The sequence below is a fragment of the Pinus tabuliformis genome, chromosome 9 (genome assembly GCF_031772625.1).
Source record: "Pinus tabuliformis cultivar Carrire ecotype Pingquan chromosome 9, CPIR1, whole genome shotgun sequence".
Taxonomy (NCBI): Eukaryota; Viridiplantae; Streptophyta; class Pinopsida; order Pinales; family Pinaceae; genus Pinus; species Pinus tabuliformis.
Window position 1 is genome coordinate 1,180,866,028 of NC_142307.1, and position 11,455 is coordinate 1,180,877,482.

Below are 11,455 nucleotides of genomic sequence, written 5' to 3' on the forward strand. Positions count from 1 at the left end.
TGGTGGAGGTGGAGTGGGCGGGCATGGAGGTGAGGGAGGTGAAGCAGGTGGCAAGGTAGGTGGAGGTAGCCGCGGAATCTATTGCCTTATCAAACTGACCGTGCTTCTCGGAGAAGCTTTCACGAGCTCGTCCTCGCTTTCCCGCGAGGGTGAAATTAAGCGACTCTTTTCTAGTTCTTTACTGCTTCTGCTTTTGTATATTCTTCCACTCCACGTAGTCCTAAACATTAATTTATTCGCATAACCTACTTTTTACATAATATCATCTTAATCTAGGTATTCAAAGATTTAATATACTTACCTTGCGGTCCCTTGAGAAAATGTCATTCTGCTTCGCTGTAACTGATGGTCGTGTCCACTGTGAACTCAGTGATAAATCCACCTATTATTCGGTTAAGCCAGTGGTCCATAATGCATGCTATCTTATCCTCTGAGGCTTCTAGTCTACGAACTAGCTTCGGAGTCCACACTATCGACTGGTCGAGCCTATACCTTCCCTAGTTGTTGGCTAACCTTGCGATCCACTCATACAGTTCAGACGGAAAGGATGCAAAGAAAATCTTGTGGATTTCTGTATACATGTAGATATCCAGCCACCTTTCCTCAGATACTTGTGGAGTTTTGTTTTCCTGTGCTGCGAACTCGTGAATCTTCTTATCCAACCACTCTTCAATTTCCTTCTTTGTTGGGTTCCAGTGGCACGACATCGGACATCACTTATGTAGATCCTGATCCCAGCAACGAAACCATTTTTTGTCTTAGTGGGGCCTGACCCAGGTTCAAAAGTGATTTAGCCAAGAAAATCCCAGTACTACTGGCCCTTTCGGAAACAGTTTGTGGAGCGTGGACTAAGGTCTCACCCGAAGTAGTATGGGAGGGTGCTACAACCAGGTTTTCGCACCCTAGGGATGTCTAATGTATGGTTATTGGTACGCGATTCAACCTTCGTGCTTACTGGACCACGCACCAGCAAGCCCTTTCTGTCCTTTGTGCAGCTCTAGCCGCAACGTGACCAGTGTTAATTACCCAAATCTTCCTTACTTAGGTTCTGTTCACTAATTACTTAGAGGATTTTCATACATAATCATTCATATCAATGTTTACCAAGTGTGTGCATATAAGTAAATAGATACAATTAACACATAACATCAAAATACAAATCCATGAAATAGATGCACAAAATGTCGAATAAAACTTATCTTTATTAATAATCCTTTCCAAGTTCAGTTCAATACATATTTGACTCTGCCCTGCGCACTCAGCTGCAGGGGTCCGTACACTCAGCTACAGACTCTACTAGGCCTCTACGCACTCAACTGCAGAGCCTCTACCTACTACTATGACCCAATACACTTCAATTCCACTTCTATCCTCTAACCATGCCTTCACTCTATATATTACTTTCTTACTTACCCAAAAACTAACTTTACACTTAGAGCCTCACTCTATTTATACAATCCCACCAACACAACTTTACATTATTTTACAATTCCTAGGGTGACAACCCTATGACTCATCCTAGACTTTCACACTCCACGTTCGTACTTTATGGAGTCTTTACATTACATTGACCAAAACTCAAGTTTTAAGCCCCAAAACCTGCTGCGGGGGATCCCATGCCCAACAAGTTCTGTAAGAAGTGTGTTATAGCACGGCAGAAGACTACTCCATACACACCTAATCAAAATGGAGTTGTAGAAATAATGAACAAGACATTGATGGAAAGGGAAATAATCATGCTCAGTGGTGTCGGGTTAGGAGAGGAATTCTTGCCAGAGGCAGTGGAGACTTCATGTTACCTGGTCAACAGATCACCTTCATCGACGTTGGAGGACAAGATGCCACAAGAAGTATGGATTGGTAATAAATCTTCTCTTTCACATTTGAGGGTATTTGGATGTGATGCATATGTACATGCTCCAAAAGAGAAAATAACAAAGTTGGATAGTAAATCTGAAAAGTGCATCTTTATTGGGTATAAGGATGGTTTAAAAGGTTATAAGCTTTGGAACCCAGTGACAATGAAGGTTGTGTATGACTAAGATGTGGTGTTTAGAGAGGTGAAAGATGTTATTAAACATGAAGTCTTATCAAAGGAACCTAAGAAGATAGAGTTTGAGCTAAAGGAGGAAGAATCAGACTCTATAGTAGAAGAGGAATCAGAAGATGAAGAGCCAGAAACTCTGGTTGTGAGAAGATCAGTTCGAGAAAGAAGGTAGCCATAAAGGTATAGTCCATCTACTTGTTGTTCAAATTTTTCTTTATCTATTACTGATGATGATCCGATATTTGTGAAGGAAGCAGTAGATTCATAGGATGGAAAACTCTAGAAAGAGATCATGGTTGATGAAATGACATCTTTGCATGAAAATGAGACTTGGGATCTGGTGGAGTTTCTGGCTGGAAGGAAACCCATTGGCAGCAAATGGATGTTCAATAAGAAGATGAATGCAGAAGAAAAGGTGGAGAAATATAAAGCTCAGTTGGTAGAAAAATGTTATTCTGTGGTGTCGAGAATTGATTTTGGTGATATTTTTTCTCCTGTTGCCAAAGTCGCTTATATTATATTACTTTTATCTCTTGTTGTTTCTTTTGATTTTGAGGTAGAATAGATGGATGTGGATACAACATTTCTTCATGGGGATCTGGAAGAAGAGATCTACATGAAGCAACCTGAAGGCTTTGTGGTGGACGGTAAGAAAGAACTGTTATGCAAGTTAAAAGTCTTTGTATGGGTTAAAATAGTCACCAAGGATGTGGTATAAGAAATTTCATACATTTATATGGGGACTTGGCTTCACCAGAAGCAAGGCAAATCACTTTGTTTATTTTAAATTAATTGGTGACTGTGTTATACACATGGTCTTGTATGTGGATGATATGTTGTTGGTTGGAAATGACAAAGAAATTATCCAGGATTTGAAGACCAAATTTTCCTCCAAATTCGACATGAAAGATCTTGGTGTTGCAAACTATATTTTGGGCATGGAAATTAAATGAAACCAGACAAAGAGGAAGCTCTGGTTAAACTAGAGGAAGTGTGTCAGGAAAATACTACAGAGGTTTAATATGTAGGATAGTAAACCAGTGAATGTTCCTATTCTTATAGGTGTAAAGTTATCTAATGAACAGTGTCCCAAGGCACAAGAAGAGGAAGCGGACATGTCTCGTGTTCCATATGCAAGTGCAGTTGGTAGCTGGATATACACAATGGTCTATACTATACCAGACATTGCACATGCAGTGGGAGTATTGAGCAGGTTTATGTCAAAACTAGGGAAGGAGCATTGGACAACAGTGAAGCGGGTTTTCATGTATTTTCGTGGCACTAGTGATTATGGTTTGTGCTACCAAGGAAGACCGGTATTGGACAGAGTTTTGGAAATTCATGGCTTTGTTGATGCAGACTAGGCTGGAGATCTGGATCAGAGAATATGTACCAATGGATATGTGTTTAACCTATTTGGAGGTGCAGTGAGTTGGATGAGTAAGAAACAATATGTAGTGGCACTTTCAACTACAGAGGGAGAATACATGGCAGCCACTCATGCAAGCAAGGAAGACGTTTGGTTGGAGAGATTATGTTCAAGTATGGGGTTAGTACAAAAAGCTATAAGGATAGATTGTAACAGTGAAAGTTCAATTTTCTTGGCAAAGAACCCTACTTATCATTCAAAGCCAAAGCACATTGATGTCTAGTATCACTTTGTGGGGGATATGGTAGAGGACAAAAAGGTGTTTCTGGTAAAGGTGGACACTTTGAAGAATAATGCAGATGCGTTGACAAATTCTGTGAGCACTGAGAAGCTCTCTTGGTGTAGAGAAAAAATGGGTGTTGCAGGGCTAGATTAATGAATGAGCTCTCATGGGCCCTTTGTGGAAAGAAAACAACAAGTGGGAGAATGTTGGGTTGTGTTATATTCTTTCCATGACTAGCCCATGAAATTGTTTTTGGACCCTATATTAGGTGAGTAGACCTACCTATGGTTTTGTGCATGTATTTCACACATGGTTTGGGCGTGATGGGTTTCAGTCCATGGTATTTTGTAGATCCAGTTAAGGGAACTACCATTATGTTCTAATCGAGTGTTAATGGATTGGGGTTTATGAATGCTTCAACATGTATATATATGTATTATAACATTCAAAGGAACATAATGAAAAATCCATCTGGTAGTCCTAGTTTTTGGATCTAGGGAAAAATCTTTGTGTATATTTGTTTTATGTGTTATGCTCTCACCATTGTTTGTTTTTTGTTTTTAGAATTCGTATACAGGTAATTTCTGTACGGGGTTAAAACCTATACTTTCCATCTGTCAAGATTGGAAACAATGGAAGAACCAACCAACATAGAGAATAATCTCCCTCATGCACAATTATTTGCAATCAGAGTGCAGATGACCATTTCACAAATATCATTCATTTTTTTACCACAAGAATGCCTCCTTCAGAGTATACTACACGACAAAAGAAAGAATTAGTGGTTAAGGCAACTGACTTTCCATTAATAGTAGGACAGTTCTATAAGATGGGACCAGATGAAATATTACGTAGATATGTTGCTGAACATGAAAGACAGATGATTTTAGCAGAGGCTCATGGGGGCACAACTGGTGGACACTATGCAGGAAAAGATACTCCACAAAATATTTTGAGAGCAATTTTGTGGTGGCCTACACTACATAAAGATGTGAAGGAGTACTATCGAGAATGTGATGGGTATCAAAGAACAGGGAAGCCTTGCATAAGAGATGAGATGTTGTTGGTACCACAAGTTACATTATAGGCCTTTGATAAGTGGGCAATTGATTTTGTTGGACCCATCAACCCACCTGGAAAGAGGACTGGTGCAAGGTACATAATTATAGCGATTGATTACTTGACAAGATGGGTTGAAGCACAAACAGTAAGGGACTATTGCAAATTTTATTTTTGAGTACATATTGTCTAGATCTGGATGTCCGAAGACATTGATAAGTGACCAAGGTTCACACTTCCTAAATAAGACTATTGAAGCATTGACTGGGGAGTTCCAAGTTTATCATCAGAAGAGTACCCCTTATCACCCTCAGGCTAATGGAATAGTAGAAGAGTTTAATAAGATTTTGGAGAATGCACTTACTAAGGTATGCAATGTGAATAGAGGCGACTGGGACCTTAGAATTCCAGCAGTGTAATGGGCTTATAGGACCACATGTAAAAATTTGACAAGTCAGACAACCTTTAAGTTGGTTAATGGGAAAGAAGTTGTGATGACCATGGAGTACATTGTGCCTAGCTTGAGGATTGCAGCTTTTACAGATATGGCAGACCCTAATATAATGGAGGAAATAATGTCACAATTTCTTTCTTTGGAGGAAGATAGATTTATAGCATGATTCCATGAGAAGATACAGAAAGTAAGATAAGAGGTCTGGCATGACAGACATATTAAGAAGAATAAGTTCCAGGTAGGATACCTTGTTCTCCTTTATGACAGTAAGTTTGTAAAATTTCCAAGAAAATTCAAGATGCATTGGTTGGGCCCATACATTATCAAGCATACTATTGATGGAGGCATAATTCAATTATAAAATTTAAATGGAGAATTGGTTCTAGGAAGAGTAAATGGAAGTAGGTTGAAGCTGTACGGGGACAACCCTACCCCTATAGGTTTTCTCTGAAGAAAGGAGAAAATTCTTAGTGCCACCTACAGTTGAAAGTGGGCACTGGACTATAAACTATGTTGGAAAGATATTTGGATGTAGGAAGTTACTTCACTACATTCTAGATTATGTCAAAGTTTGTAGGAGCCCCGAAATAAGAGGGGTTGCTTCGCTACAATATGGGATGCCTCGAAGTTCACCGGGAAAATATGTCCGTGGAAAAGGAAAGTTGTCATTGAAGCACACAGAAACATGCATTTATGAGGACAGATTGAGTAGATCTAGTGATAGATATGCAAATGATGAACTAATATGAGCTAATGATGGGGTTAGAAGTTCATATTTATTATTAAAATCCGCTTCTTTCCCAGAATTGGCACTTTGTTGTCTTGAGAGTTCGAATATTGCTATTGTAAAGAAGTTCCAAACATTTTCATTGTCGTATGTTGTCTAAGGATTCCTTTGAATAAATTGTTCATCTATTAAGTGAGAAGGGCTTAGTAAGAGTCATGGAAGCATCATTTCATATGCTCGTAGCAGAATCACCACAACCAAGACACACGCAGTGGAGATCTCTGCAAAAGAAAATGACGAGAAAGGAGAGAATGAAGAAGAAATAAGAAAAGAAACCTATTGAGCCTCAGAAAGAGCCCGAACAAGTGAGAGATAGTGAGGATGACACAAAGTGAGTGTGAATGGAAATGGATGGTGTAACCTTTCTATCACATCTCCCACCGTATATTCCACCAAGAAAACCAGATGTAAAACCAATGACAGAATTGAAGGACGCAAAGTATGGCACCTTCACACCTTTATTTCATGAGTCAGTGCGATTTATTGGAGAAAACATTGGAAAGATTCCACAGCCAAAGTTTGCAGACAATGATTTCAATGATAGAAATAAATCTATAGTTAGCACCAGATAAATACTTTAAAAAGTGCACTACCCTAAGAGTGGTGTGACAAGGTTAGAACCGCAACAACGAGTAGCTGGATTGGTGCAATTGGGCTTGTTGAATATGTTGAATGTGCCGCACTTCGACAGAAGTCTAGGAAGAACAACTTATGTGAGACAATTTCTCGTGCTAGTGCACGATGGATACCTGTGGATGGGAAGAGGATCCTTATCAACCCAATGTTAATATGGAGAATCACAAGACTGACTTATCAAGGGTTGAGCCCCGTAGAGGAGTTTGTTGGGAAAATATTAGGACAATGCCATAGCAGACAACATGAACAAGAAGTTTGGATTGACGAAATGGAAGCGAGGTTATGATATCAACTCGATCAATGACCAGGGAGTTCACTTCACAACACATATATTGCCTGGAAACATCATGAGAAAGTTCTAAGCTAATGAAGTCCTTGCACAGGTGGTTGCATTAGCTACGCAATGTGCTAATGGGGTTCAGTGAAACTGGGCCACATATCTAAGCCAGAGATTATGGACGATTGTTGTGAGGTTTGGGAGAAAGGTACTATGTTTCAATACACATGGTTAATTTTAATAATTACAATGCTTGCATTGAGAAAGCAGGAAGATTCGCAGTTCCCTCTACTAGCCTCAGATGTTTGTGAAGCCACACGATATGCCTCACTGTGGTATACCATTGATCCAACGTGAGCACATGATAACAAAATGTGTTTCGTTTTATACCATATGAACTTACACATGTTGGTGAACCAACACTCTCGCCTTTCACCGAACCTATACAAGCAGTATAGCTCTGTCGCAAAGTTTAAGGTTGACTTCCACAAATTTTACATACATGCTCACAGGGACACAAGGAGGACATGGCATCCCCTACCATATTTAGTGACAAAAGAAAATCTCCTAGCGCATATACACTAGTGTCCCATGGAGTGGATCACTGCACTAGAGACACAAACAGAGGATACTACGATAGAGGAGGACATGACACAACTCGGGGAAGCGAGTGGGAAGGATAAGGATGAGAAAGAGTTAGAACAATAGGAGCAATATGAAGAGGGTGTCCAAGATATTCCTAGAGGTGATGAGAAGAAAAAAGAGTCTGAAAAGACAGAGACAAACCCAACTCTTGCAGAGAAGAGGAAGGCATGCACTGAAGCTACCACAAGAAGTGAAAAGAAGTAGATGATAGACAAGACAAAGGACATAACACCGTTGGTCCTCATTGATTAGGACTTGGAGCATATTGGGGACATAATTCAGGAAGCAACAACATAATCATGGAATAAGCTAGATGATCACTACACAAAACTTCTAACACATGTCACGGAGCACATTATAGAATTGAGGACATCGATATCTACAGTCAGATAACCAGTACAGGCAGAGGAGAAGCTTGGAGAGGAAATACCGATAGATCTTACACTTGGTGCATGGATAGCATTGATACCTGCTGGAGCCTTGCAATTTAACTCCGCTAAGGTACATCAGCAGGCCAAAGAGTGGAGTTACGTGAAGATGAATATCATAGCAGTGCCTCTTCGGAGATTACACAAGCTACATCTAGAGATCATAGATGAGATGAAGCAGTGCGAACAACTCACTTCGCAGTTAAAAATTCAAATATAGAGAGTGAGCTTCGCTAAAGAAAAAGCTTGACCAGGCGATCCAGGAGATGGATCAGGCAGTACAGCAGCAGCAGAAGCTGAAGGAGGTGGTCAAAGAAACATGTTGTCAGGTTCCATACATTGATGTCCGAGAAGAGGAACCAATGGAGGACAAGGTCACGAAGATCGTCCTTGCAGTAAAAGGGTACAAGGATAGGACCGCAGATGTGCAATTTACATATGAGATGAATATCGGGGAGCTATATATGAAGCTACAAGCAACCACACCAAAGAAAGTGCGAGAGAAAATGGAGGTTGACATGAAGGCTTCAATGGTCGGCATCTCCGCAAAAGTGGAATATTGTGGGAATTTATTGGATGAGAGTTTACATATTTGGACTTCATTGTAGGAATATCCAAATGCACAGAGACTACAAGAGGATATTTAAAAAAAGTAACAATATCTAGAGGAGATTCAAGAAACTGTGAGAACCTTACCAATATCACAAAATCTTGCAAAGGTCAATGAGGGAAATTCCCTCCAGAAGAAGATAGAGTAGTTGAGGAAGGAAGAGTAGACTGTGACAGACAAAACTCAGCCATGGCAGGATGAGGCTCTCCAACTATCCAAAGCATTGGATGAGAAGATTCAAGAGCTTCGATAGAGAGAAGGAAGTGATGAAAAAGGCTATGAGACCGATGACAGAAGCATTGTTGGAGGAAGTGCTCAGCAAAGAGAAGAAGGTCACGGACATTTTGCAGTAGCTCAACAGTGCCTACAACAACATTGTGATGAAGATTAGAGGCAAATCGGCTAAGTGAATTAGGATGAGTCACATGTGAGTGTTGGGGGCCTGTTGGGGGCCTTTTGGGCGCAGACCAACTTGGCCTAGATTTTGGCAAAGACTCTCCATTTTGTAGGGCGGAGTGCATAGTGGAGCATTTAGTGGAGCAAATTTTTAGGAATTAAATATACCGCACAATGTCCTAAGGGCTTTGTGGTGGGTCGAAGTCCCTCCTTTTTATAAAAGCACACGATTTTGTAAGGGATCAATGGTTTTGGGGCCATAGTTGCTTATTTTAAGGGGTCCATGGTATTTGTACCAGGGTATTTTAATGATGTAACCCTGCAATGTAATAGTATATATAGGGTAAAATAATAAGAAGAGAATCATTAGTTTTGATCTAGGTTGGTTGGAAAGGAGAGGCTCTACAGCTGAGTGTGCAGAGGCCTGGAGAAGAGACTACAACTAAGTGCACAGACAACCTACATCTTAGTGTTCAAGCCAATAATTGGTCATTGTTTAAAGATTCATTATATTAAGCAACAATTCTTGTGGAATTAGCCCTACACTGGGGTGAACCATGTTATTTGGTATTTTGATGTGCATATTTTGTTATTATCTGTTGTAGAGTAGAAGTTATTATAGTTGCATTTTAATTCAACACAGTGATGGTTTATGGTTTTATATGGCATGTTTAAGTCATTAATCTAATACGAAGAAGTGATTTATAAATGATAAGAATAAGATAACATAATAATACCACATCCCCTAGTCCTTCAAGGATGCAGAAACCTGGTTCTGCATCCATATTCACTTCGAGTGAGAATGGAATCTACTTGCAAGTCGTTGCCAGAAGGGCCACTGATCAAGGCTTTTGTTGGTGCACAATATAGATTGAACCTAGGTCAGCCTAAATCAAGCCAATACTTGGTTTGTCTCCAGAGTAAGGTGGAATATTCTACACTCATGAGGTCATATCCCAATTATGTATAATTGCATCCCTTGATCAGAAGGCGAATTCCCTTCTAGTTCCTTCACCTCGGGGTCAGGACCCTTCTCAAGATCTACATCAGAACTATCGAAAAGAGAATGCCTTGTGAGATATGACATTCCTACAATATCATTATCAGAAGCATTAGAATAATCATATTCATCATCATAAGTTCCTCCATTTGAAGTATACTGCGAATGCCATGATTGATCTTCAACATCGAAATAATTTGGGTTGTCTGCACTGCCATCCACAGATGGTCTGCATGAGATGGGTTCCTCCTGCTCCTCATATGCTGGAACATTTATGGACTCATATTTAACTGCAAAAGTTGAAGACCTCTCCATGCTAATGCGGAATGGGCTATAAAATTCGACTTACTCATCAATATGACTGAAAAAGCCCTCATATTTCCCCCATTTCTCTTCAAAACTCTTTTTTCTTGCACTTACTATGTTTATGTGCTTAGGGACCACAACCAACAAGAAATACCCCAATAACAACAATGCTCACATATCATTTGCTATGTGTTGGGATGCACCCAATATTATCTAAGAAAATATCAAGTCCAAAATTGTAACTTTGAGAAATATCCTTTGAGATGGCCTTTGAATACCCTATTGCTATTGAATGCTTTGTAGGCAGGTATGGAGAATGGGGCTCGACTGACCAATGGAAAGGAGAAGGGTACAACACTCTTTAACACCAGTAACGCCGTGTGAGTGAGATGGCCGACGTGGATCAGTGCAATTCAATAGGGGAGGTATGGCGGTTGCAGCTTGATTGACCAGCAGGAAGGAGAAGGGTACAACGTGCCAGATAGGAGGGTGTGAAAATGAAAAGTTGGGGGGAGGACATAGGTTTGGTTGATCATGTTGTGTCAGTAGAGAGTTGTGGAAATAGGTAGGTAGTGGAAAATGTGGGTCGACAACAATTTGGACAGATGGAAAAATTATATTGCTTGGAGGGGAAAACACATGGAAAAATCTTATTAGTTGGAAGGATGAAATCCAAGCTTTCCCATTGGTTGCAGTGAATAGTGTTTTTCCACCCCAAGTGAGCAAAGAAAACACCTATCGACGTAATTATATTATCCATTCATTAATGCAGGAATAATGTTTTAGGATACAAATAATAATTATATCATAGAAAGTAAAGTACGTTACAATAATTATGTGTGGGTGTGTGATTTCACTCACCAAAAATTAAAAAGAGAACCAATAATCACAAACATTGAGGCGATTATAGAGATGTGAAAGTTGTACATTTTCTACAAATACAATATTTTTCTTCCCTCAACATCTTGAAAATTTATAAGTTTCATTTTTAACTAATTATGGAAAAGTATGGCCAATGTTATTAAAATATCTTATAAAATATATTTTAATGAGATTGAGAAAGAGAAGTTGTATAATATGGATTTTTTAAAAAAGATATTTTGGAAAGGTAAAAATAGTTAACTGAAAAAATGTTTTTAAAATATATAGAAAATATAT

General features: G+C 39.5%; 1 pseudogene; it reads right to left on the bottom strand.

The window, feature by feature from the left end:
- Nucleotides 1–10,306, bottom strand: part of LOC149152785 (uncharacterized) — a 101,009-nt pseudogene extending 90,703 nt beyond the window's left edge.
- Nucleotides 10,307–11,455: the final 1,149 nt, after the last annotated feature.